A 27,715-nucleotide genomic window follows, 5' to 3' on the forward strand; every position below is an offset into this window, starting at 1 on the left:
CATACAAGATATGCAACTATAAATACACCGTCTGGTTCAGGGTGTCACAGATTGGTATCAGAGCAATGTTTATAGTGAACTAGCATATCTAATCATACAAGATATGCAACTATAAATATACTGAGACTAAAATAATCTGAACAAAAATAAAATACATACCTATGTGTGCATTATTACAATAAGAAGAAAAGGTCTTTGGAGGAATTGAACTTAGCGGTTAAACACGGGCAGCTATGCAATCGTATTAGGGGTAAATATAGCCTGATCAACTATATTTACTCAAAATACGACCAACATGTGCCTGGGAGTGATCGTGGTTGCCAATGAATCTAGAAAATTACCAACCTCGTATCCAAAAAGTTTTAAGAAACTCAAACATAAAAAAATAAAATACTATAGGTGCTTTTTGGGGATATCATATAACCGTCGCATATGCACTTTCTACACACTTCTCACACCTCCATGTTCACAGGCACCATGACTGTAATTCCACAAGGTGACCTTTACTACCAGGCCTTAGTGGGCAATGGATTGATTGAAAGGAGAACTAGAAATGGCTCAAGAAGAAATCCAGAAGCAAGAACCAAAGAGTATATGGAGCTGGATTATGAGGATAGCGAATCGGGAGAGGAATTAGAGGGAGGAGAAGACATTAAGAAGACCCCTATTGAACTCTACCCTTCGGAAATCACGCCAGACCAACATGCAGTGCAGGGGAGCACTAATGATCGTATACACTCTCTAGAGGAGGAAGTAAACAACCTAAAGCAAAGACTCTTTGTGGTTGAAGCTAAGGCAGTTCAAGCAGAACAAAAGGAGGATGAGATCACTCGTGAGATGAGTGAATTGGCCAAGCTTCTAATGTGTCACTTCGGCATCTGAGTATCATCGCCCCTATTGATAGGAATCTCTCATCTCATGTACTATTGTATGTAGGATCGACTTTATGATTAAGTGACTAAACTACTCAGAGAGTTGTTATGCTGGCGGATTTTATTTTCCCTATGTATTGTATGCCTTCCAAGGCGAATTTTCACGCGTTTTACTACAAAGTTTATCATTAGTGAAATGGTTCTATGTTTTATTTGTGATGTTATTATCTACTATGTGTTCTATTTTCCTTGTTTCATGATATTGTATGAATTAACTTATATGCAGAACCAAACCACCAAAATCGCTATATGCCAAAGGAACTCGAAACCACGAACTACTATGTACTTACCATCTTTCTGTTCCATGACAGAAGATGCCTCAAAGACCGGTACACGGAATCAACACGACACCACCACCACGACTGCGTTGGCGGGAGGTAAACTCTGTTGCATTCTAGGAAGCAGTATCAGCTGCAGTCACCGCAGCATTGGCTCATATTCATAATGGAAACAACGGTGGTGGTAATGGTCAAGGAACTGGAAGCTTAAAACAAGGAATGAACCAAGGGCCTACAAAAGTTTGCACCTACAAATATTTCTCAAATGCCAAACCCGAACATTCAATGGAACTAGTGGTGTGATAGCCTTGAAGCGCTAGATTGAAAAGACCAAGCCCTATCCTGGTGGAATGGTCATATGAAGGCCAAGACTTTGCCAATCGCGAATGATATGCCTTAGAGAACTTAAAGAGATGTTGATGGTAGAATACTGTCCCCATGAGGAAGTACAGAAACTAGAACAAGAGTTATGGAACCTAACAGTGCAAAACTCATACATCGAGGCGTACATCTCAAGATTAAATGAAGTAGCCCTTTTATGCCCGGGTATGATCACTTCAGAGGGAAAGTAGATTGAGCGACTCATTTGGGGATTAACTTCCCTAATCCAAGGAAATGTGATTGCAACAAAACCTGAGACTTTTGACAGTGCGAAAAGGCTAGCTCAGAAGCTTTACGATCATGGTAACCAAAAGAGTACCAAAACTGCTAAGACTGAGGCCAAGAAGGAAGGGAATAACAAGAAAAATGGGGAAAACAAACCAAAGGGGTGACAGAACCAGGGATCCTCTAAAAAGTAGCAAACCGTAGCAGTCCACGCGGCTATTGCTCAATTTGTGCCACCACCAGCTGCTCCAACCTCATCTACACAAACTACTACCAGTCCATACTCAGAACCCTTACCAAAATGTAACAAATGTAACTACCACCACAATGGAAAGTGCAGGGAAATGCATTGTACTAAGTGCAACCGCAAGGGGCACACCACCCGGTAGTGCATCTCCTAACCCCAACAGAACTAACAGGCAAACAACAACAACAACAACGGGGCCAGTCATACTTGTTATGGATGTGGAGGAACTGGCCATTTTAGATGAAATTGCCCCAAAGCCAAAAACCAAGGAGCAGGAGGATCAGGCAGGGTCATGAAATTAGGTCAAGGAGAGGCAGTTCAAGACCCAACGGTTGTTACTGGTACATTTCCCATCAACAACACTTACGCATGCATTCTATTTGATAGTGGGGCTGAGCGGAGTTTTGTGAGTAATAAATTCAAACGCTTACTAAACCAACAACCCCAAAAGCTAAGCGAAGCCTTCGCGGTGGAGATGGCAAATGGGAAAACCGAAACAACCAAAGATTTTTACGTAGGATGCACGTTAACCTTAAACAACCACTCATTTCAAATAGATTTGATGCCATTTAATATTAGGAGTTTTGATGTGATAATCGGCATGGATTGGTTAATGTAACATTCCGGAATAGCAAGAGTAGAGTTGAAGGGCTAAAAGTGTTATTTGGGAAGGAGCGACTCGGCGAGTCCATGGATGGACTCGGCGAGTAGAGTCGCGGCTTGGTCGCGTGTTAAGTAGCCGACTCGGCGAGTCGATGAGATGGACTCGGCGAGTAGGCGCTGAGTGGAGAAAGCCCTAATTCTCGGGGTTGAGCCCTATTTAAAGAATATTATATCCTTCCCCCAGCCTCTTTATTCCCTCTTGAAGTCCAGAAACCCTAGAAAGTGTGATTGAAGAAGATTGGAGTATATTTGGAGCATTGGAGGAGTTTGTTGAAGGAATCTTGTGAGATTGAAGGCTTGGGGCAAGGGGCTTTGCTTGGATTCGAATTTCATTGCAGTTGGGGCGTTCTTTGGAGGTAACATCTCGTTCTTGGATTGATTGTATGTTGTTTCTTCATTTTGGGGTTTGTGGGATCTAGTCTATGGGTGAAATTGGAAGTCTAGAGGTTAGATCTGAGGTTGCTACCTCAGATCTGAAATGGAGAAGAATCAGAGAGCATGAAAGTCCCTGTGTTGGACTGTTTAGTGAAGCTTGCATGTCCCAAACCCTAGTTATAAGTGAATAAGGCCTAGATCTCTTTGGATTCACGTAAAGTTGGCCACTTTACGTGATGGATGAGTTGTATGAGACTAGACCTATGTTTTGGATCATTTGCATGGCCTGGAATGCTTCTAAGTGGATTCAGACCAGTGGTACTCGGCGAGTCACATGAGTGGACTCGACGAGTTGCTTGAAGATGAGCTGGAGCTCGGCGAGTTGGAAGAACAACTCGACGAGTTGGATGAAGATGGCCTGGAACTCGGCGAGTTGTATGAACAACTCGGCGAGTAAGTTGATGATAGTCTTAGACTCGGCGAGTCTGTTCTTGGACTCGGCGAGTCTTGTCGAAGAGTCCCGATATTCCCTGGTTGAGTCGAGAATCGGTGAGTCAAGGGATGACTCGGTGAGTTGTGTGCGAGTGGACTCAGAGTTGTTGGACTCGGCGAGTCTCGGAGTGACTCGGCAAGTTAGGTTGCGGACTGAGTGAAGTTCTGATTATAGGAACTCGGCGAGTCGTAGGGTTGACTCGGCGAGTAGGGTCAGTCAGGGGTTGACTTTGACTGAGGACTTTGATTTTGACCAAGGGTTGACCGTTGACTTTTAGGGTTTGGTCAGCGATGTGGCCTTTGGGCCAAGAGAGGGGTAAAATATTCTTTTACCCTTAAGAAGGTGCATGAGAGGATTGATTCTAGTCTCGAGAGTTACAGTCATGAGAGTTTTGCCTTACGTGTTAGGCGGTGGCGAATTCGAGATTCAAGTATGGAGATATCTGCTTTCTGCTTGCCAGGTGAGTCTTCTCACTATACTTTACCTTGAGTAGGTAACCAGAGTTATGTGACAGAGTATTTGTATGCTATGTATGTTATGTGTTGTACTGCATTATTTCTATGTGATTTATGTTGTACATGTTTGCAGAGTTGGAACCGAAGGGTTCCTAGAGTTAGAACCGGAAGGTTCACAGAGTTAGAACCTGAGGGTTCACAGAGTTTGGGTGCACGGACCCATAGAGTTATAGCCTCGAGTGGCTTATATGTGTTAGGTGTGTGGTATTTTGGGGAACTCACTAAGCTTCGTGCTTACAGTGTTTTGTGTTATGTTGTTTTCAGGTTTCTTTCAGTATCACGGGACGGCACCGGCTTGATTGTACACATCAGAGAAAGAGTCATATTTTGGAGGATCCTGGTTTTCTATGCAAGTGAAAATGAAGCTATGTTTTGTAATTCAATTATGAATGAGATTTTAAACAAGTGTTTTAACATTAAAATGATTATTTTAAATGTAAATTTTATCATGAAATTTACGGTGTTACAAGTTGGTATCAGAGCCTTGGTTTGAGGGATTCGGATGCGCCTTCGGGTAATTCTGTACTCAAACTGAGGAAGTGAGAAAGGTTTTCAAAGAAATAATTTTCTAAAGCGAATAAGAGTTCAAAGAGAAAACGAGAAAGAGCAGTGTGTACAATCAGCCAGAGCCCAAACGGTGATTTCCCAAAATACCCTTACTTCTGTGTTATGAGATATTTATGATGCACTTTATGAGATATTATTGCATGCTAGAGACAGGCTAGGTATTCCATATATTAGGACTAGAGTGGCCTGATTTGTGATGCCTTAGCCTAGGAATTTCTGTGATATGCGATGTACTCTTGAGTATGTGATGAGTGAGAATATTTGATTGGAATCCTTTAAGGGATTTGAGTAGAGGAGTAATCTAGGGGAGATACCTAGATGAGTATTGTGGTACTTGGAGAAAGAATAGTCAGAGCCCGCGAGGGGAAGAGTTGCAGAGTTCGGCGGTACTTCCGAGGAGGAGCAGAGCAAGCGGAGTTATCACCCAGAGTGAGTCATATATATTCTTCGATGCTCGAATGCTGCTTGCTTCGTGCTTTGTGGAACTCTCGATGATGGGAGTCAGCTACCAAGCGAATATGACGATATTTAGGAGGTAGATGGCTGGCATCATTAGGAGCTCTTCAGCAGCTGATGGCAGAGAAGTGTGGGAATCTGGGAAGAGCCTAGGGAGTAACCTTAGCCAGATGAGTGCACTGGCAGAGTAGAGAATTTCGCTAGGGAACGAGTGCGCGACGGAGTTGGTGAACTAGAAGGTCGAGCAGCTACTTAGGAGCTCCGGGATAGTCCGTGTGGAAAGTATGGGTAGATGTGGCAGGTAGTATGGGCCCGTACTACTGAAAGCAGAGGACCCATACTTGATACAGGGAGTATTCTGAAGATTCTAATGAGCGTATTGAGGAGTGATGTTATGGTTGAGTACCATACATCGGAGCAGATTGAAGAGTGATTTTATGGTTCGAGTATCATACATCGGAGCAGATGGAGGAGTGATGCTATGGTTCGGGTACCATACACTGGAGCATATTGAGAAGGGATGTCATGGGATGAGTACCATGGTTCGTAGTGAATGATGCTTGTGATTATCTTGTTATCCGGTCACGATTGATGAGGTAGAGATTGGACGCTATGGGTTTTAGGCCTGTAGGCCATGATTGAGTTTGGAGAGGCGTCCCTCGAGAGGGAAGTCGAGTGCCTATCAGAGTATTTTGGTAAGGAGTTAGAGGGAGAGGAGAGTTTCGGTCTGAGTTGAGCAATCAGTCGATAGAGGAGAGGTCACCTTCTATGTGGGTGGTGCTATTTATGTTGTGTGCAAGACATGAGAGGCCTGATGTTTTAGTTTTGGGTTTGGGGGTAAACCCTGCAGGTCGTTATTGGTGATGATTTCTCCCAGAGTATCAGGCAACATGTGTGCCACGAGGCAGTGACTTATCATGAGCAGACAGTCAGTTGGGACTGAGGTAGTCGAGGACCACACCACACCTATTCGAGAATAGTAGGATGTGTTGTAGTGGTATCAGTGGGGAGTTCAGTCGAGTTTTGCAGTGCAGAGAGTTTTCATCTATGTTGGGAGTGGGTCCCTGTCCTTGGGACGATTCCGGTGTTGGAGCGTTGTTTGATGAGTTGAGGTGAGAGGTACGATGATTTTGCGGTTCAGTCTATGAGCCAGGGATGTTATTGAGCAGTTGAGATGGTTAGTGCTAGATTGGTATGAGATTTGGAACGACTAGAGGCAGTCGTGATGAGAAGTTCTTGAGTAGTTCATCAGAGGTTCAGAGTATATGAGGTTGATTGATTTCCTTAAGGGGGAATTATCGGGCGTTGTGTAGTACTTTCCTGGGGCAGGTGCGATTTCGCTGGTGAAAAATAGTTGTGGGTTGGTTGTGTGCTAATTAGGTGATGGTTTGAACCCTAAGTGGGGGAGAACCGGGTACAGTATGTAAGAAAGCAGAGATTTGTCAAGAGTAGTTATAAGTGGAGTATAGAGATCTTCTGTAAGAAATCGTGAGACCAGAGATGTCGGTGATCGAGGAAAGGGGTCAGAGTGAGTTAATGCGGGAAGTACTTGATGAGAAGGATGAATGTCTCCACGGCAGGTGTTTGGTGTTGTTGCAAGTAGATAGAGAATGATTGGGCAGCCAACTCCCGGTTCGGTATGTGTATCCTTGTTTGAATTTTGAGCGGTGGAAATGAGTTCGGAGAATTATCAGCGTATTTAGTAGCGTTAGCGTTTTCTTGTATTCCAATTGAGAAATTGGATACACCGAGATTGCAATTTGGAAAATGCAGATCTGATTTTGGGATTCAGAGGAAATGTATTATTGTGTCTATATGATGCTTGGGGCAGGAGATCAGTGGTTGTGGCAGGATCTTGTGATGTTCTGTTGGGGTATTCTGAGATATCCGGGTATGATATCTTTATTTCAGGAGTTACTCGTGAATCTTGAATTGAATCGACTTGTGGTATATCAGGTATCTATGGATCTAGTGGGAGCCCTACGAGTATGGGCATCCAGGGAGATTATTTGAGAGAGTGGATTTTCGCAAGGGTGGGCATTTGTTATGTTGATTGCCTCCAGAGTCTGTGATGGATATTCGAGTCGTAGTACTCACTAGTCAGAGGGTGTTGTGATACTGCGGGGAGCCGTAGTACTCACTAGTCAGAGGGTGTTGTGATACTGCGGGGAGCCGTAGTACTCACTAGTCAGAGGGTGTTGTGATACTGCGGGGAGCCGTAGTACTCACTATTCAGAGGGTGTTGTGATACTGCGTGGAGTCGCAGTACTCACTAGATGGCAAGAGAATGTGATGTTGGAATGTTTTCCGAGCAGTGTATGAAGTGGAAGATTTTTGGGTTTGGGTAGCCCTAGTATTGAGTCTTTGGAGCCTGGATGTTGAATCGGGGGCGAGACTGGGGTCTCCGTCTCTGTCGGGAGATGCGGTGAGATGCGGAAGGGATATGCGCAGCAGAAACCAGAGATCAGGGCTGAGACGATCCTCGATTGGATCGTATTCTTCTCGCGTGAGGAAACGAGGATTTCGTGACTTGCGTGTCACTGGGCAAGGAGAGTGGTCACGGGGAAAAGGTTAGTGAGATGTTTGGATCATGTTATGGGAGACCTTTGGAGGCTCAGCTGTGGAGTCAAAAGCTGACCTGGTGCTTAGTCTCGAAGAGGGATATGAGAAATGAGCTAGAGCTTATCATGAGGTTGTCTGAGGACACCCCAGAGCGAGTGAGCGATTCAGACGCTCGAAGTCATGCTTCGGGCATGTGTATTAGATTTCGGAGGAAGCTGCGGCACGTAATTATCCTTGGTTGAGTTGTCCTATATCAACAGCCATCATTAGTGCATTGGTATGCCGCCCTTTGAGCTGTTGTATAGGAGGTGGTGTCGGACCCTCATTTGCTGAGGAGAGGTAACGCATGGACCCGAGAGTCCTTGCGAGCAGATCCAGAGCATGTGCGATTCATGGAGTAGTGACAAGGTTGTCAAGTGGATTTCTCTAGGTAAGGGAAGAGAAAGGTATGTAACCCCAGAGGGGGGGGGGGGAAGTGTTGGTTCACGGAAGTGAAGGTAGTAGTGCGAATGGATGATTTAGAGTATGAGGGTTGAACGTGGTGTCTGTTACAGTGGTATGGAATGACATCGTGATGAGATGTCTGCTGAGGACGCGGAAGGGATTCCACGGGTGTAGAGCCAGGAGGCTCGGAAGGGATCCAGGGAGAGAATCCTGGACTCTCAGTGTGATTCTGATCAGGGTATTGGGTATGTATCAGTGGTTCATCCTGGGGGGATGTTTGAGGATATCATCAGTGTATCGGGTCTTCCAACCTGTGGGTGTTGGGGCTAGTTCAGCATGTGTATGTGATTGCAAGAGGAGAACTCGTGAGGGTTTCTCTGAGAGTGAGAATGGGTCTCTCAGTCGTTCCGGAATGGATAGAGTGGGTTTTGCATCGGGGATCCGGTGGTTCATGGTTTCCTAACCCTTATGGGTCGAGTGATCATTGAGATTTAGAGCAGAGTTACATCTTGGGTAATTCTCGGTTATTGAGAGTGATGATCAGGGGTACAGTCGATGCTCGGTTCGAGATGGTGATCAGGACACCGTGAAGGAGGGAGAAAGTATGTTCGAGTTTCGATATTTATGCCTTAAGAGACCTGGGCCGGTTAAGGCCCGGTGGAGAGTTGTGGGAATACCCTTGGAGTTGAGTTGCTGTAGGCTTCGAGGGCGAAGCCTAATATAAGTGGGGGAGAATTGTAACATTCCGGAATAGCAAGAGTAGAGTTGAAGGGCTAAAAGTGTTATTTGGGAAGGAGCGACTCGGCGAGTCCATGGATGGACTCGGCGAGTAGAGTCGCGGCTTGGTCGCGTGTTACGTAGCCGACTGGGCGAGTCGATGAGATGGACTCGGCGAGTAGGCGCTGAGTGGAGAAAGCCCTAATTCTCGGGGTTGAGCCCTATTTAAAGAATATTATATCCTTCCCCCAGCCTCTTTATTCCCTCTTGAAGTCCAGAAACCCTAGAAAGTGTGATTGAAGAAGATTGGAGTATATTTGGAGCATTGGAGGAGTTTGTTGAAGGAATCTTGTGAGATTGAAGGCTTGGGGCAAGGGGCTTTGCTTGGATTCGAATTTCATTGCAGTTGGGGCGTTCTTTGGAGGTAACATCTCGTTCTTGGATTGATTGTATGTTGTTTCTTCATTTTGGGGTTTGTGGGATCTAGTCTATGGGTGAAATTGGAAATCTAGAGGTTAGATCTGAGGTTGCTACCTCAGATCTGAAATGGAGAAGAATCAGAGAGCATGAAAGTCCCTGTGTTGGACTGTTTAGTGAAGCTTGCATGTCCCAAACCCTAGTTATAAGTGAATAAGGCCTAGATCTCTTTGGATTCACGTAAAGTTGGCCACTTTACGTGATGGATGAGTTGTATGAGACTAGACCTATGTTTTGGATCATTTGCATGGCCTGGAATGCTTCTAAGTGGATTCAGACCGGTGGTACTCGGCGAGTCACATGAGTGGACTCGACGAGTTGCTTGAAGATGAGCTGGAGCTCGGCGAGTTGGAAGAACAACTCGACGAGTTGGATGAAGATGGCCTGGAACTCGGCGAGTTGTATGAACAACTCGGCGAGTAAGTTGATGATAGTCTTAGACTCGGCGAGTCTGTTCTTGGACTCGGCGAGTCTTGTCGAAGAGTCCCGATATTCCCTGGTTGAGTCGAGAATCGGTGAGTCAAGGGATGACTCAGTGAGTTGTGTGCGAGTGGACTCAGAGTTGTTGGACTCGGCGAGTCTCGGAGTGACTCGGCGAGTTAGGTCGCGGACTGAGTGAAGTTCTGATTATAGGAACTCGGCGAGTCGTAGGGTTGACTCGGCGAGTAGGGTCAGTCAGGGGTTGACTTTGACTGAGGACTTTGATTTTGACCAAGGGTTGACCGTTGACTTTTAGGGTTTGGTCAGCGATGTGGCCTTTGGGCCAAGAGAGGGGTAAAATATTCTTTTACTCTTAAGAAGGTGCATGAGAGGATTGATTCTAGTCTCGAGAGTTACAGTCATGAGAGTTTTGCCTTACGTGTTAGGCGGTGGCGAATTCGAGATTCAAGTATGGAGATATCTGCTTTCTGCTTGCCAGGTGAGTCTTCTCACTATACTTTACCTTGAGTAGGTAACCAGAGTTATGTGACAGAGTATTTGTATGCTATGTATGTTATGTGTTGTACTGCATTATTTCTATGTGATTTATGTTGTACATGTTTGCAGAGTTGGAACCGAAGGGTTCCTAGAGTTAGAACCGGAAGGTTCACAGAGTTAGAACCTGAGGGTTCACAGAGTTTGGGTGCACGGACCCATAGAGTTATAGCCTCGAGTGGCTTATATGTGTTAGGTGTGTGGTATTTTGGGGAACTCACTAAGCTTCGTGCTTACAGTGTTTTGTGTTATGTTGTTTTCAGGTTTCTTTCAGTATCACGGGACGGCACCGGCTTGATTGTACACATCAGAGAAAGAGTCATATTTTGGAGGATCCTGGTTTTCTATGCAAGTGAAAATGAAGCTATGTTTTGTAATTCAATTATGAATGAGATTTTAAACAAGTGTTTTAACATTAAAATGATTATTTTAAATGTAAATTTTATCATGAAATTTACGGTGTTACAGTTAAGCCCCCACGATGCTATTATTATGTGCCACGAGAAAGCCATTCGCCTTCACCTCCCCAACCACGAAACCCTAATAATCTACGGTGATAAGCCTGGTGCCAATCTCCGTCTTATCTCGTGCATCAAGGCAAAAAAATGCATGTACAAGAAAAATTATGCCTCCTTGCCCACGTTGTGGATAAACCAACAGAGCAAGTAAACATCAAAGATATCCCAGTGGCATGTGACTTTCCGGAAGTATTTCCTGAAGACCTTCCGGGTATACCCCCAGAAAGACAGGTCGAATTTCGAATTGACCTAATACCGGGAGCCACATTTGTTGCCAAATCACCCTAAAGGTCAGTTCCCGCCGAAATGCATGAGTTATCAAGTCAATTAAGTGAACTATTAGACAAAGGATTCATCAGGCTAAGCTTCTCACCCTGGGGAGCCCCGGTCTTGTTTGTCAAGAAGAAGGACGGACCCTTCAGAATGTACATTGACTATCGGGAGTTAAACAAACTCACCATAAAAATTGATATTCACTCCCTCTGATTGATGATCTATTCAACCGGCTTCAAGGAGCCAGTTATTTTTCTAAAATAGATCTAAGGTCCGGTTATCATCAGCTACGAGTCCGAAAACAAGATAACCCCAAAACTGCTTTTCGAACCCGATATGGTCATTATGAATTCGTTGTTTTGCCCTTCGGTCTGAAACATTCTCCTGCAGCATTGATGGACCTCATGAATTGAGTCTGCCGCCCATTCCTCGATAATTTTGTAATCGTTTTCATTTATGACATACTCATATACTCTCGAAGTAAGGTAACATGGTCAGCATCTACGTCAGATCTTGGAAACTCTTAGAGTTGAAAGGCTATATGCAAAACTCTCCAAATGCGAGTTCTGGATTCGCAGAGTGAATTTCTTGGGTCATGTAGTCATTGAGGAAGGAATTCATGTGGATCCTTCGAAGATCGAACCTATTGAAGGCTGGACGATTCCGAAAACACCAACGCAGATCAGGAAATTCTTGGACCTTGTTGGTTACTATAGAAGGTTCAATTAGAACTTCTCCAAGATTGCACATTCTAAAACCCCCCGACGTTTCCACCATCTGGTTCAGGGTGTCACAGATTGGTATCAGAGCAATGTTTATAGTGAACTAGCATATCTAATCATACAAGATATGCAGCTATAAATACACTGAGATTAAAGTCATCTAAGCAAAAATAAAATACATACCTATGTGTGCATTATTACAATAAGAAGAAAAGGTCTTTGGAGGAATTGAACTTAGCGGTTAAACATGGGCAGCTATGTAATCGTATTAGGGGTAAATATAGCCTGATCAACTATATTTATTCAAAATACGACCAACATGTGCCTGGGGGTGATCGTGGTTGGCAATGAATCTAGAAACTTACCAACCTCGTATCCAAAAAGTTTTAAGAAACTCAAACATAAAAAAATAAAATACTATAGGAGCTTTTTTGGGATATCATATAACCGTCGCATATGCACTTTCTACACACTTCTCACACCTCCATGTTCACAGGCACCATGACTGTAATTCCACAAGGTGACCTTTACTACCAGGCCTTAGTGGGCAATGGATTGATTGAAAGGAGAACTAGAAATGGCTCAAGAAGAAATCCAGAAGCAAGAACCAAAGAGTATATGGAGCTGGATTATGAGGATAGCGAATCGGGCGAGGAATTAGAGGGAGGAGAAGACATTAAGAAGACCCCTATTGAACTCTACCCTTCGGAAATCACACCAGACCAACATGCAGTGCAGGGGAGCACTAATGATCGTATACACTCTCTAGAGGAGGAAGTAAACAACCTAAAGCAAAGACTCTTTGTGGTTGAAGCTAAGGCAGTTCAAGCAGAACAAAAGGAGGATGAGATCACTCGTGAGATGAGTGAATTGGCCAAGCTTCTAATGTGTCACTTCGGCATCTGAGTATCATCGCCCCTATTGATAGGAATCTCTCATCTCATGTACTATTGTATGTAGGATCGACTTTATGATTAAGTGACTAAACTACTCAGAGAGTTGTTATGCTGGCGGATTTTATTTTCCCTATGTATTGTATGCCTTCCAAGGCGAATTTTCACGCGTTTTACTACAAAGTTTATCATTAGTGAAATGGTTCTATGTTTTATTTGTGATGTTATTATCTACTATGTGTTCTATTTTCCTTGTTTCATGATATTGTATGAATTAACTTATATGCAGAACCAAACCACCAAAATCGCTATATGCCAAAGGAACTCGAAACCACGAACTACTATGTACTTACCATCTTTCTGTTCCATGACAGAAGATGCCTCAAAGACCGGTACACGGAATCAACACGACACCACCACCACGACTGCGTCGGCGGGAGGTAAACTCTGTTGCATTCTAGGTAGCAGTATCAGCTGCAGTCACCGCAGCATTGGCTCATATTCATAATGGAAACAACGGTGGTGGTAATGGTCAAGGAACTGGAAGCTCAAAACAAGGAATGAACCAAGGGCCTACAAAAGTTTGCACCTACAAATATTTCTCAAATGCCAAACCCGAACATTCAATGGAACTAGTGGTGTGATAGCCTTGAAGCGCTAGATTGAAAAGACCGAGCCCTATCCTGGTGGAATGGTCATATGAAGGCCAAGACTTTGCCAATCGCGAATGATATGCCTTAGAGAACTTAAAGAGATGTTGATGGTAGAATACTGTCCCCATGAGGAAGTACAGAAACTAGAACAAGAGTTATGGAACCTAACAGTGCAAAACTCATACATCGAGGCGTACATCTCAAGATTAAATGAAGTAGCCCTTTTATGCCCGGGTATGATCACTTCAGAGGGAAAGTAGATTGAGCGACTCATTTGGGGATTAACTTCCCTAATCCAAGGAAATGTGATTGCAACAAAACCTGAGACTTTTGACAGTGCGAAAAGGCTAGCTTAGAAGCTTTACGATCATGGTAACCAAAAGAGTACCAAAACTGCTAAGACTGAGGCCAAGAAGGAAGGGAATAACAAGAAAAATGGGGAAAACAAACGTAAGGGGTGACAGAACCAGGGATCCTCTAAAAAGTAGCAAACCGTAGCAGTCCACGCGGCTACCGCTCAATTTGTGCCACCACCAGCTGCTCCAACCTCATCTGCACAAACTACTACCAGGCCATACTCAGAACCCTTACCAAAATGTAACAAATGTAACTACCACCACAATGGCGAGTGCAGGGAAATGCAGTGTACTAAGTGCAACCGCAAGGGGCACACCACCCAGTAGTGCATCTCCTAACCCCAACAGAACTAACAGGCAAACAACAACAACAACGGGGCCAGTCATATTTGTTATGGATTTGGAGGAACTGGCCATTTTAGACAAAATTGCCCCAAAGCCAACAACCAAGGAGCAGGAGGATCTGGAAGGGTCATGAAATTGGGTCAAGGAGAGGCAGTTCAAGACCCGACGGTTGTTACTGGTACATTTCCCATCAACAACACTTACGCATGCATTCTATTGGATAGTGGGGCTGAGCGGAGTTTTGTGAGTAATAAATTCAAACGCTTACTAAACCAACAACCCCAAAGCTAAGCGAAGCCTTCGCGGTGGAGATGGTAAATGGGAAAACCGAAACAACCAAAGATTTTTACGTAGGATGAACGTTAACCTTAAACAACCACTCATTTCAAATAGATTTGATGCCATTTAATATTAGGAGTTTTGATGTGATAATCGGCATGGATTGGTTAAGCCCCCACGTTGCTATTATTATGTGCCACGAGAAAGCCATTTGCCTTCACCTCCCCAACCAAGAAACCCTAATAATCTATGGTAATAAACCTGGTGCCAATCTCCGTCTTATCTCGTGCATGAAGGCAAAAAAATGCATGTACAAGAAAAATTATGCCTCCTTGCCCACGTTGTGGATAAACCAATAGAGGAAATAAACATCAAAGATATCCCAGTGGCATGTGACTTTCCGGAAGTATTTCCTGAAGACCTTCCGGGTATACCCCCAGAAAGACAGGTCGAATTTCGAATTGACCTAATACCGGGAGCCACATCTGTTGCCAAATCACCCTACAGGCCAGTTCCCGCCGAAATGCATGAGTTATCAAGTCAATTAAGTGAACTATTAGACAAAGGATTCATCGGGCTGAGCTTCTCACCCTGGGGAGCCCCGGTCTTGTTTGTCAAGAAGAAGGACGGACCCTTCAGAATGTGCATTGACTATCGGGAGTTGAACAAACTCACCATAAAAATTGATATTCACTCCCTCTGATTGATGATCTATTCAACCGGCTTCAAGGAGCCAGTTATTTTTCTAAAATAGATCTAAGGTCCGTTTATCATCAGCTACGATTCTGGAAAGAAGATAACCCCAAAACTGCTTTTCGAACCCGATATGGTCATTATGAATTCGTTGTTATGCCCTTCGGTCTGACAAATTCTCTTGCAGCATTTATGGACCTCATGAATTGAGTCTGCCGCCCATTCCTCGATAATTTTGTAATCGTTTTCATTGATGACATACTCATATACTCTCAAAGTAAGGAGGAACATGGTCAGCATCTACGTCAGATCTTGGAAACTCTTAGAGTTGAAAGGCTATATGCAAAACTCCCCAAATGCGAGTTCTGGATTCGCAGAGTGAATTTCTTGGGTCATGTAGTCATTGAGGAAGGAATTCATGTGGATCCTTCGAAGATCAAAGCTATTGAAGGCTAGACGATTCCGAAAACGCCAACGCAGATCAGGAAATTCTTGGACCTTGTTGGTTACTATAGAAGGTTCATTTAGAACTTCTCCAAGATTGCATATTCTGAAACCCCCTGACGTTTCCGCCGTCTGGTTCAGGGTGTCACAGATTGGTATCAGAGCAATGTTTATAGTGAACTAGCATATCTAATCATACAAGATATGCAACTATAAATACACTGAGATTAAAGTCATCTGAGCAAAAATAAAATACATACCTATGTGTGCATTATTACAATAAGAATAAAAGGTCTTTGGAGGAATTGAACTTAGCGGTTAAACATGGGCAGCTATGTAATCGTATTAGGGGTAAATATAGCCTGATCAACTATATTTATTCAAAATATGACCAACATGTGCCTGGGGGTGATCGTGGTTGGCAATGAATCTAGAAACTTACCAACCTCGTATCCAAAAAGTTTTAAGAAACTCAAACATAAAAAAATAAAATACTATAGGAGCTTTTTTGGGATATCATATAACCGTCGCATATGCACTTTCTACACACTTCTCACACCTCCATGTTCACAGGCACCATGACTGTAATTCCACAAGGTGACCTTTACTACCAGGCCATAGTGGGCAATGGATTGATTGAAAGGAGAACTAGAAATGGTTCAAGAAGAAATCCAGAAGCAAGAACCAAAGAGTATATGGAGCTGGATTATGAGGATAGCGAATCGGGCGAGGAATCAGAGGGAGGAGAAGACATTAAGAAGACCCTTATTGAACTCTACCCTTTGGAAATCACACCAGACCAACACGCAGTGCAGGGGAGCACTAATGATCGTATACACTCTCTAGAGGAGGAAGTAGCCAACCTAAAGCAAAGACTCTTTGTGGTTGAAGCTAAGGCAGTTCAAGCAGAACAAAAGGAGGATGAGATCACTCGTGAGATGAGTGAATTGGCCAAGCTTCTAGTGTGTCACTTCGACATCTGAGTATCATCGCCCCTATTGATAGGACTCTCTCATCTCATGTACTATTGTATGTAGGATCGACTTTATGATTAAGTGACTAAACTACTCAGAGAGTTGTTATGCTGGCGGATTTTATTTTCCTTATGTATTGTATGCCTTCTAAGGCGAATTTTCACGCGTTGTACTACAAAGTTTATCATTAGTGAAATGGTTCTATGTTTTATTTGTGATGTTATTATCTACTATGTGTTCTATTTTCCTTGTTTCATGATATTGTATGAATTAACATATATGCAGAACCGAACCACCAAAACCGCTATATGCCAAAGGAACTCGAAACCACGAACTACTATGTACTTACCATCCTTATGTTCCATGACAGAAGATGCCTCAAAGACTAGTACACGGAATCAACACGACACCACCACCACGACTGCGTCGGCCGGAGGTAAACTCTGTTGCATTCCAAGAAGCAGTATCAGCTGCAGTCACCGCAGCATTGGCTCATATTCATAATGGAAACAACGGTGGTGGTAATGGTCAAGGAACTGGAAGCTCAAAACAAGGAATGAACCAAGGGCCTACAAAAGTTTGCACCTACAAATATTTCTCAAATGCCAAACCCGAACATTCAATGGAACTACTGGTGTGATAGCCTTGAAGCGCTAGATTGAAAAGAGCGAGCCCTATCGTGGTGGAATGGTCATATGAAGGCCAAGACTTTGCCAATCGCAAATGATATGCCTTAGGGAGAACTTAAAGAGATGTTGATGGTAGAATACTGTCCCCGTGAGGAAGTACAGAAACTAGAACAAGAGTTATGGAATCTAACAGTGCAAAACTCATACATCGAGGCGTACATCTCAAGATTCAATGAACTAGCCCTTCTATGCCCAGGTATGATCACTTCAGAGGGAAAGTAGATTGAGCGACTCATTTGGGGATTAACTTCCCTAATCCAAGGAAATGTGATTGCAATAAAACCTGAGACTTTTGACAGTGCGAAAAGGCTAGCTCAGAAGCTTTACGATCATTGTAACCAAAAGAGTACCAAAACTGCTAAGATTGAGGCCAAGAAGGAAGGGAATAAAAAGAAAAATGGGGAAAACAAACAAAAGGGGTGATAGAACCAGGGATCCTCTAAAAAGTAGCAAACCGTAGCAGTCCACGCGGCTACCGCTCAATTTGTGCCACCACCAGCTGCTCCAACCTCATCTGCGCAAACTACTACCAGGCCATACTCAGAACCCTTACAAAAATGTAACAAATGTAACTACCACCACAATGGCGAGTGCAGGGAAATGCATTGTACTAAGTGCAACCGCAAGGGGCACACCAACTGGTAGTGCATCTCCTAACCCCAACAGAACTAACAGGCAAACAACAACAACAACAACAATAACAACAACAACAACAACAACAACAACAACAACACCGGGGCCAGTCATACTTGTTATGGATGTGGAGGAACTGGCCATTTTAGATGAAATTGACCCAAAGCCAACAACCAAGGAGCAGGATGATCAGACAGGGTCATGAAATTGGGTCAAGGAGAGGTAGTTCAAGACCTGACGGTTGTTACTGGTACATTTCCCATCAACAACACTTATGCATGCATTCTATTTGATAGTGGGGTTGAGCGGAGTTTTGTGAGTAATAAATTCAAACGCTTACTAAACCAACAACCCCAAAAGCTAAGCGAAGCCTTCGCGGTGGAGATGGCAAATGGGAAAACCGAAATAACCAAAGATTTTTACGTAGGATGCACGTTAACCTTAAACAACCACTCATTTCAAATAGATTTGATGCCAGTTAATATTAGGAGTTTTGATATTATAATCGGCATGGATTGGTTAAGCCCCCACGATGCTATTATTATGTACCACGAGAAAGCCATTCGCCTTCACCTCCCCAACCACGAAACCCTAATAATCTACGGTGATAAACCTAGTGCCAATCTCCGTCTTATCTCGTGCATCAAGGCAAAAAAATGCATGTTCAAGAAAAATTATGCCTTCCATGCCCACGTTATGGATAAACCAACAGAGGAAATAAACATCAAAGATATCCCAGTGGCATGTGACTTTCCGGAAGTATTTCCTGAAGACCTTCCGGGTATACCCCTAGAAAGACAGGTCGAATTTCGAATTGACCTAATACCGGGAGCTACATCTGTTGCCAAATCATCCAACAGGTCAGTTCCTGCCGAAATGCATGAGTTATTAAGTCAATTAAGTGAACTATTAGACAAAGGATTCATCGGGCTGAGCTTCTCACCCTGGGGAGCCCCGGTCTTGTTTGTTAAGAAGAAGGACGGACCCTTCAGAATGTGCATTGACTATCGGGAGTTGAACAAACTCACCATAAAAAATCGATATTAACTCCCTCTGATTGATGATCTATTCAACCGGCTTCAAGGAGCCAATTATTTTTCTAAAATAGATCTAAGGTCCGGTTATCATCAGCTACGAGTCCGGAAAGAAGATAACCCCAAAACTACTTTTCGAACCCAATATGGTCATTATTAGTTCGTTGTTATGCCCTTCGGTCTGACAAATTCTCCTGCAGCATTTATGGACCTCATGAATTGAGTATGCCGCCCATTCCTCGATAATTTTGTAATCGTTTTCATTTATGACATACTCATATACTCTCGAAGTAAGGAGTAACATGGTCAGCATCTACGTCAGATCTTGGAAACTCTTAGAGTTGAAAGGCTATATGCAAAACTCTCCAAATGCGAGTTCTGGATTCGCAGAGTGAATTTCTTGGGTCATGTAGTCATTGAGGAAGGAATTCATGTGGATCCTTCGAAGATCAAAGCTATTGAAGGCTGGACAATTCCGAAAACGCCAACGAAGATCAGGAAATTCTTGGACCTTGCTGGTTACTATAGAAGGTTCATTTAGAACTTCTCCAAGATTGCCACGCCCCTCACCACCCTCACCCAAAAAGGTGTACCATTCAACTGGACTGGCAAACAAGAAGCCGGCTTTCAAACCCTGAAGTGAGACATCTGTAGTGCTCCGATATTATCTTTTCCAGAGGGAACTAAAGACTTCGTAATATATTGCAACACTTCAAATCAGGGGTTAGGCTGTGTTCTTATGTAGCGGGGAAATTGTTAGCTTACGCGTCCAGATAACTGAAGACACGCGAGGTAAATTACACCATCCATGATCTCGAGCTGGGAGTTGTGGTCTTCGCCCTAAAAATTTGGAGGCACTACCTTTATGGTACAAAGTTCACCATCCTAACGGACACAAAAAGCCTCCAACACATTATAAATTAAAAGGAGCTAAACATGAGGCAGCGAAGGTGGGTTGAGCTGCTAAATGTTTATGAATGCGAGATCAAGTACCACCCAGGAAAGGATAACATGGTGGCCGATTCCCTGAGTAGGAAGCAATACTTTGGTCGTCGAATGAAAACACTAACAATAACCATCCATTCCCGCCTAACCTCACAAATCAAAGAAGCTCAACTGGAGACAATGAATCCAGAAAATGTTGCGAATGAAGCACTGTGTGGAATGGATAAAAATCTTGAAGTCAACAAAGACAGAGCTTACTTTTTTTTATGAATCGAATCTGGATTCCAAACTTTAAGGGATTCAAAGACGTAACCATGAACAAAGCTCATAAGACACAATATTCCGTCCATCCAAGTTCCGATAAAATGTACCTGGACATTAAACAACATTATTGGTGGCCAAACATGAAAGCAGAGTTTGCCACTTATGTGGGAAAGTGTCTCAATTGCGCTAAAGTGAAAGTGGAATATCAGAAGCCCTCGGGATTGTTACAGCAGCCAGTAATACCCGAGTGGAAATGGGAAAGGATTACCATGAATTTCATAACCAAATTACCCAAGACAGCAGATAGATTGGACACTATCTAGGTGATTGTCAATTGGTTAACTAAATCCGCTAATTTCCTACCAATAAAAGAGTTATACAAGATGGAAAGGGTAACACAAATCTACATAAAAGAAGTGTTAAGGCTGCATGGGGTGTCGATTGTTGGATTAGTGTCTAAGTCCATAACTATAATATATATGTACTTGATGTGATTTGGCATGGTACATCTGGGTTGCATGGCATCGGAACAATTGTATAGACAAAATGAGAAAAAGGATACTTATGATTTATATTTATATATTATAAGTTCTAATATATTAATATGAAATCACATTATTTAATTAGTATTGATCAAGAATTAATTTTGGAATTAATTTAGTGATTAAAAGGAACTAATTAAGTATGAAATCTTATATATATATATATATATATATATATATATATATAGGATGGGCCAAGTTCATTTAGTTTGGGCTAAGCTTTCATGGATAGTCCATGGAGTGTTTAACCCATGGATCCTGTGGAAATGAAAGGTCATGGGTATTAGGGTTTACATGAATGTAACCCTAATCCTCCACACTATATAAAGAGGTCTCTAGTTCATGAAATTAGCACTAGTGTATAGTACATAAGAGGGAAAAACTGATTTTAGTGCAAGTATCCTTACTCTCAAGTTATTCCAAGGGTTCTTGGTGTTGTGTGAACCATTTGAGGTGCAACACTTGGGGCACTAGGCTCTTAAAGATTCAAGACTTCAAGCTCCATCAAAAGGTATGTCATTCTACTAGATTCTTGTAGTGTAGTTGCTTCATATTATGCTAATTAAGATGAAACCTTGGAATATTTAATATTTGCATGTATAATAGAGAAAAAACATAGATCCAAGGTTTATAGGGTTGCATGTACACCATAGGAGTGTTCGAATGCTGAAAACCCATCAGTAGTATCAGAGCCTAGGCTTGTTTTTAATTATACTTGATGCAAATTGCTGAAAAATGCTGAAAAATCGATTTTATGTTGTTCTGGACAGTGGACTCGCTGAGTCCACTGATGGACTCGCTGAGTCCATGCATAAAATCATCCAACTCGTCGAGTTGGTTCATGCACTCGACGAGTTGGAGCCCCAAACATCATATTTTCGAGTTTTTTGGCTGAAATTGGACTAGGAACATTACCCTAAGCTGTTGTGATAATGTTCATGCTAATCCAATTCCATATATAACTGTCAACAGATTCATGTTTTGTATTAGTTTAATGGTTAGGCTAATTTCAAGAAAATTGTTTAATTTGAATTATCTTGTTCTTATGAGTTGATTTAGATTAAAAGAAAAGTTATGTGATAATAAGTTTTTAATCCAAATTGATCTAAATGTTGTCCATAATATGTGTTTTTGTAACTTGTCCTCGAGTTATATTAAAAGTGACATTTATGATTATTAAAACTCATAAGATTTCCATAAGTTAGGAAAATGAAGAGTTTCACTTTTTAAATGTTTTAAAGTCTTCCATAACTTGTCCTTAAGTTATGGAACTTGAAGATTTTTTCATTAAAACTACTTTAAACTCATAAGTTATGGAATTGAACAACTTTTTGAATTGTTCAAAACTTGCCCTCAAGTTTTGGAATTTGTAAAGTTTCCCTTCATGAATACTTTAATTCCAAGTTAAACCCTTAGAATTTTAAAAGTTAAAATTCAACCCTTATACTATTATAAGGGGTATAAGGTTACTGCCTATAAAATGGCAGTTTAATGGGTGTCCACTCTAACCCACCGCTTCCTTGACTGGTGGAGGGTCGTTAGCCGAACGGGTTTGACAGGACTCTAATTCTCCCTTCATTATAAGTATAATGATAAATATAAAGTAACTAAACCTTTTATAAATTCCTAATCTTAGTTACTTTAGGAAAATATGAATTTGGTGGTAACCCATGAAATTACACTTTGCATTATGCTTAAATCATTAGTGGAGCGTGTGTGGTTAACCGACACACTAACTTCGATTTAACAAGGTTGGCAAAGGGTGGCTTAAGGTTTATCATAGAATCGGTGGAGCGCGTGTGGTTAAATGACACATTGATTAGGTTATAAAAAATAAGAGTACCAAGTATATTTGCATGGTTATTCACACCTTGTTTGTGATCCTCGACATCCTAGTCATAAACTTGAGAGGGTACAAGCGAGATTGAAACATGTCATTGAAAAGTTCAATGAATCTCAAAAGATGTAGGAGTTTCAAATTCAATTAAAACCTAATAAATTATTCAGTTTTCATGGTGGAAATTGGTGAATTGTCATTCGCCTACCTTCAAATATTTTATAGTTTGGATTACATCGTCCCTCTTCCAAGTTATAAAATATTGTGTTGGGTCCTAGCCTTAATATTTCATATTTGGTGTTATATTAAGGACTTTAAATCAACTAACTTGAATTTCTCCCATAATAGGTGTCTGGTTCAGAAAACAATGATCTTCCCAAATCTCTTGGTGCAAGCTTTCCTAATGAAGATGATGTTCCGTGGTTGGATAATGGAAATCAAACTTCTCTTCCTCCACCTCCTCCAATTATTCTCCCTGACCCACAAGCTCGAAGACTTGAAAATTTCAAGATCACTCAATCCCTGCTTGCAATGAAACATAAAGATGGAAGACTTGTGTGCACTCATATCTTAGGAATGAAGTCACACATTTACAGGTTGAAAATGTTGGGTGTCGTTGTCCCAAGGAAGTTGGCTATTGACTGGGTTCTTCAGTCACTTCCTGAGTCATATAGTGAGTTCATTAAGAACTACTATGTGACAGATCACGACATGACCCTAATAGATCTATCTTATTTGCTTGTTGCTGCTGAGTCAGAAATTATTTAGCGCAATGGTCAAGAAAATATGGGTGGAAGTTCTATTTCTCAAACTTCCATGGACATTGACAATCGTAACATTGGAACTCTAGAAAAGCTTTCTATTCCCAATGGAAAGGGATCGGCCTTGGTCAACCCGGTTGACCAAAAGGTAAATGGAAAGGCTAAGTCTATGATAGCCTCATGTACCATTCCCAAAGAGTCTATATGTTTTCATTATCGAGAGAAGGCACATTGGTTGTGAAGCTGCCCTAACTACCTAAAGGATCTGAGAGAAGGAAGAATCAAAAAGTTCGACTTTGCTTCAGGTAAGTCCATTATCTAACTCTGTTAAGTTCGTAGTTGATGATTCTTAATACAAAATGTGACTTCGTTACATTTTGATGTTTGGCAGGATCAAGCAAAGGGAAGGAAACTTAAAGGAAGAGTATGCTAAATCTGATCACGAAGATGGATTTCAATCGCATGGTTCGAAGATCGGATTCTTGAGCTACTACTAAGGAGTTATGATAGATTGCTAGGAAATATGTAATAGCATAGTTTTCATTTAGAGTTGCATTGTAAGGAAAAAAGTTTCTTCCACATTTTATAAATAAATAAAATTTTGTTTTACTTTATTTATATCTCCTTGCAATGGCATTTATGGAAAATTGATGTTTTTATGTTTCTACCAATATTGGAAATATGAATTTGATTCTTTCTTTTGTGGTAGTGTCTAAATTTACCAAATAAGGAAAGATTCTCATCACCCAAGTTTCAATTGGACAGAAATTTGGAATCATGCAAGTTGTATGATGAATGAGAATTTTCATCTTTGGAAAATTAAGACTAATTCCTTGTTCACATGTATATGTGAGTCAAGTGAAGGACTACGAGATCAAGTACACATTCTTGTGCACTGGTCAAGCCCACCATAAAAGATCGATAAGACTATTCGTCATGATTTACTAAACTTTAGTAAATATGGTTATACTTACAAGTTTAATTATAATTCTGAAGCATTGGAAAAGTTTCAATGTATGACAGAACAAATGAGAAGAATTAAATTTGGCAGAAAGATAAAAGTTTCTCAAATCTGAAAAGATGGGAGAGTACTTTAGTATCATGTTTAATGATCATCTTAATAATTGTGAGACCATATCACCATTCATCTTCTAAGAACATCTTAGTGCATTCCTATGACTAAGAAGATGAATCTTGACTTGTTGAAATGGTTAAATCAAGAAGATGACTCAAAATTCGTTCCAAACAATTATTATAGTCATACTCCAAGATTGTAACTTGAGTGACATATCTTAAAGAAGGTTTATAACGCTTGTCAAATGTAAGAGTAAAATGTGTTCAACTCTTATACATTTGAAATTGGCAATTTGTGATATTTTGGATAAAACAATGACCAACTAAGGCCAATTGTGTGAAGTGTTTGTCTTCATAAGAATCCGCACTAACTCTTGAATATTTTCTTTGTCAAGGAATATTTCTTGACAAGAGAAGCTTATATGTCAAGAGGTCAGTGTGAGTCTTAAAGATCTTGGAAAAGTTTCAAGAACTAATCAAGAATAAAACATGTTGGTTATCACTAGCACACGACTTGAGGTTTATGACCTATCATGTTAACATATTCCTATTTATGTGCCCATTCCAATTAATGTTGGCTTTGCATTTGAGTTCTAAGAGTTCTCAATTGGTTGCATAACAACTTGGAAGCAATGGGAGGCCCTTGTGCTGGCAGGTGGAAAGAAGTTAAGACTGCTCAAGCTCAGTCCATTTGAGTTTGGATTTGTCACTAACCTTGTCTTGTGGTTATGGTTTTGACAAATCCACATGGATAGGAACACATACACCATAAAATCTAAGTGTTATAAGGTTTCTCTCTGATTCATGAAAATGATGGTGAAGAAACGCTTTCAGTAAGTGGTTTTAAGTAGATAGCAATTGTGATATTTGCATTCTCAAAGTTGTTAATGGAGGGTGTGTGGTTAATCGGCACACTAACATTGACTTGTGAGGAATGGCAAAGGTCTAAACAATTGAGACTATGATTACAGAATCCCTTTTCATAGTTCTGAAATTGTTTAGACACACATGTGTGCTATCTAAGGAAAGGTGTATGATTTTGATAAAGTCTTATCAAACCATCTCATATCTGAAATCTGAACTTTGGTACGAAAGTCAACAACGTATTGATTTCTAGAAGTCCAGCTGATTTCTGAGTACATGTCAAAGCTACTGGGAGCATAAGTGTTGATTATGATTATATTGCGTTCTCAAATTCGATTATGATTACGACATCCTCTGCATAGTTGAATTATGAGAACTTGGCAAATAAAAATAGAAACATTATAGCATAATAATGGTCTATTATCATGTCTTTATGTAAGACATCATGAATCGTGTCCCATATGCTTCGGATATAGGATCGATTGAATGTGCTATAATATTCATCTGTTCTAAATTTTTCCAAATGCCTAGGGCATTAAGAAGGAAAAAGTACTAGAATTGGATATGACTAATTTGATTAAGCAATTGTCGAGGACAATCTAAGCTTTACCAATGATTGGTTTCTCAGGGACAGTTTGAAGTATGGTGTAAATTTTTAGAGAGGACCATATTGGCATATTCTAAAAAGAGGCAACTGTTGTTCATAAGTGATAGTCAAAATGGGAATATGGAAATGTTCCCATAGGTGGAAGTTATTCATTAAATCTGTGTAAGATTAGGAAACTTAATGCAAGAAGGATGTTCAAAGCAATGTACTTTGACTTTGAGACTTCGTTTCCATGGAATGATCTCCATTGGAATACTATTTAATGCTTGTTGACAAGTCTTTATGACTTTGTGCATAGTCATTACAAGAGGATCAATGCATATAAGTTTAGAATCTAACAAATTTGGTAAATGGTAGGAATTCAGAATTCTTACATTTACGATAAGGATTTGGGATTGTGAAATGAGAATCATTGAAATTATGTTCAATTGATCTATTCCACAAACTATGGATCATAGAAAAAACATAGTGTGCATACTTGGTGTATGGCATAACTATAGTTTGGATAAACATAGTGTGCATGCTTAAAGCATGGCATGACCATTGTTTTGATTCAAGTATAAAGTTGATGATTTAAAACATTATGCAATGAATAATGTGTAATCAATATGGTGATAAATAAAAGGTGTTCTATTTATATTCATAAATTCTAAGACCATATTGGATTCAATTATTCTTGTGTTTCACTTTGCATGTTTTGACTTCCAGAATAACTATATCATTCTTCCCGAATGACTAAGTTATTCAAATTCTCCACAGTTGGTCATATGTTGGAAGTAGGTATGAATCAAGACTATCATGAAGTTGGCTTGTAGATGTCTAAGGTGTTAGACATAGCAAGAGTTGCTACAACATTCATGAGTGCTCACAAGTTCTGAGTATTGGATTAAACATGCGCTCATTTGAATCACTTCATGGATTTTATCACGAGTGATCATGAGACGATAATATCTTACATTCTTAAAACCAAGAGATATGAGCTGTTGACTATGAGTTGGTCATACATTGATTATATGAAAACACATTGGTAACTCGATGTTATAAAACGTGCCTTTGTGTATGATTCAACAAGTAGTAGAACAAGCATATATTCAAAGTTTATCCATTCTTATTACCCTTGTAGGGATAAAAGCGAAATCTGTGGGCCCCTCGATGATTTAGTGATGACACCCCTAAGTGCTTCGCCAAGCCTGGACTGATTTGATTTGTTCAATTAGTCGGTCGTCATAAATCGGATATCGGGAAACAACAAATGGACAGAGAGAATGATTATAATCCATGTCTTAGTCCATATGGTATCTAGAATGAAGGAATATATGGTATCTAGGTCAAAGTTCGACAACGGCTTTAAGAGCTACGATTGCTAGTCGGGTTTGGAGTCATACGCAATAATAGTTTTAGACTTATCCAAGTGGGAGACTGTTAGATTAGTGTCTAAGTCCATAACTATAATTGGTATGTACTTGACCCGATTTGGCATGGTCCATTTGGGTTGCATGGCATCGGAACAATTAGATAGACACAATGAGAAAAAGGATACTTATGATTTATATTAATATATTATAAGTTCTAATATATTAATATGAACTAACATGATTTATTTAGTATTGATCAAGAATTAATTTAGAATTAATTTAGTGATCAAAAGGAACTAATTAAGTATGGACTCTTATAAATATAGGATGGTCCAAGTTCATTTAGGTTGGGCTAAGCTTTCATGGATAGTCCATGGAGTGCTTAACCCATGGATCCTATAGAAATGAAAGGTCATGGGTATTAGAGTTTACATGAATGTAACCCTAATCCTTCATACTATATAAAGAGGTCTTTGGCACATGAAATGGCACTAGTGTGTGACGATACAAGAGTAGGCCAATTTCTAGTGTACATTCTATTCTCTCAAGTTTTCCAAGGTGTTTTTGGTGATTTGTGATTCCACTTGAGGCTTCCACACTATTGGGGCACTTAAAGTTCAAGACTTCAAGCTACATCAAAAGGTATGTCATCT

Source organism: Lactuca sativa, chromosome 1 (assembly GCF_002870075.4).
Source record: "Lactuca sativa cultivar Salinas chromosome 1, Lsat_Salinas_v11, whole genome shotgun sequence".
In the NCBI taxonomy this organism is placed as follows: domain Eukaryota; kingdom Viridiplantae; phylum Streptophyta; class Magnoliopsida; order Asterales; family Asteraceae; genus Lactuca; species Lactuca sativa.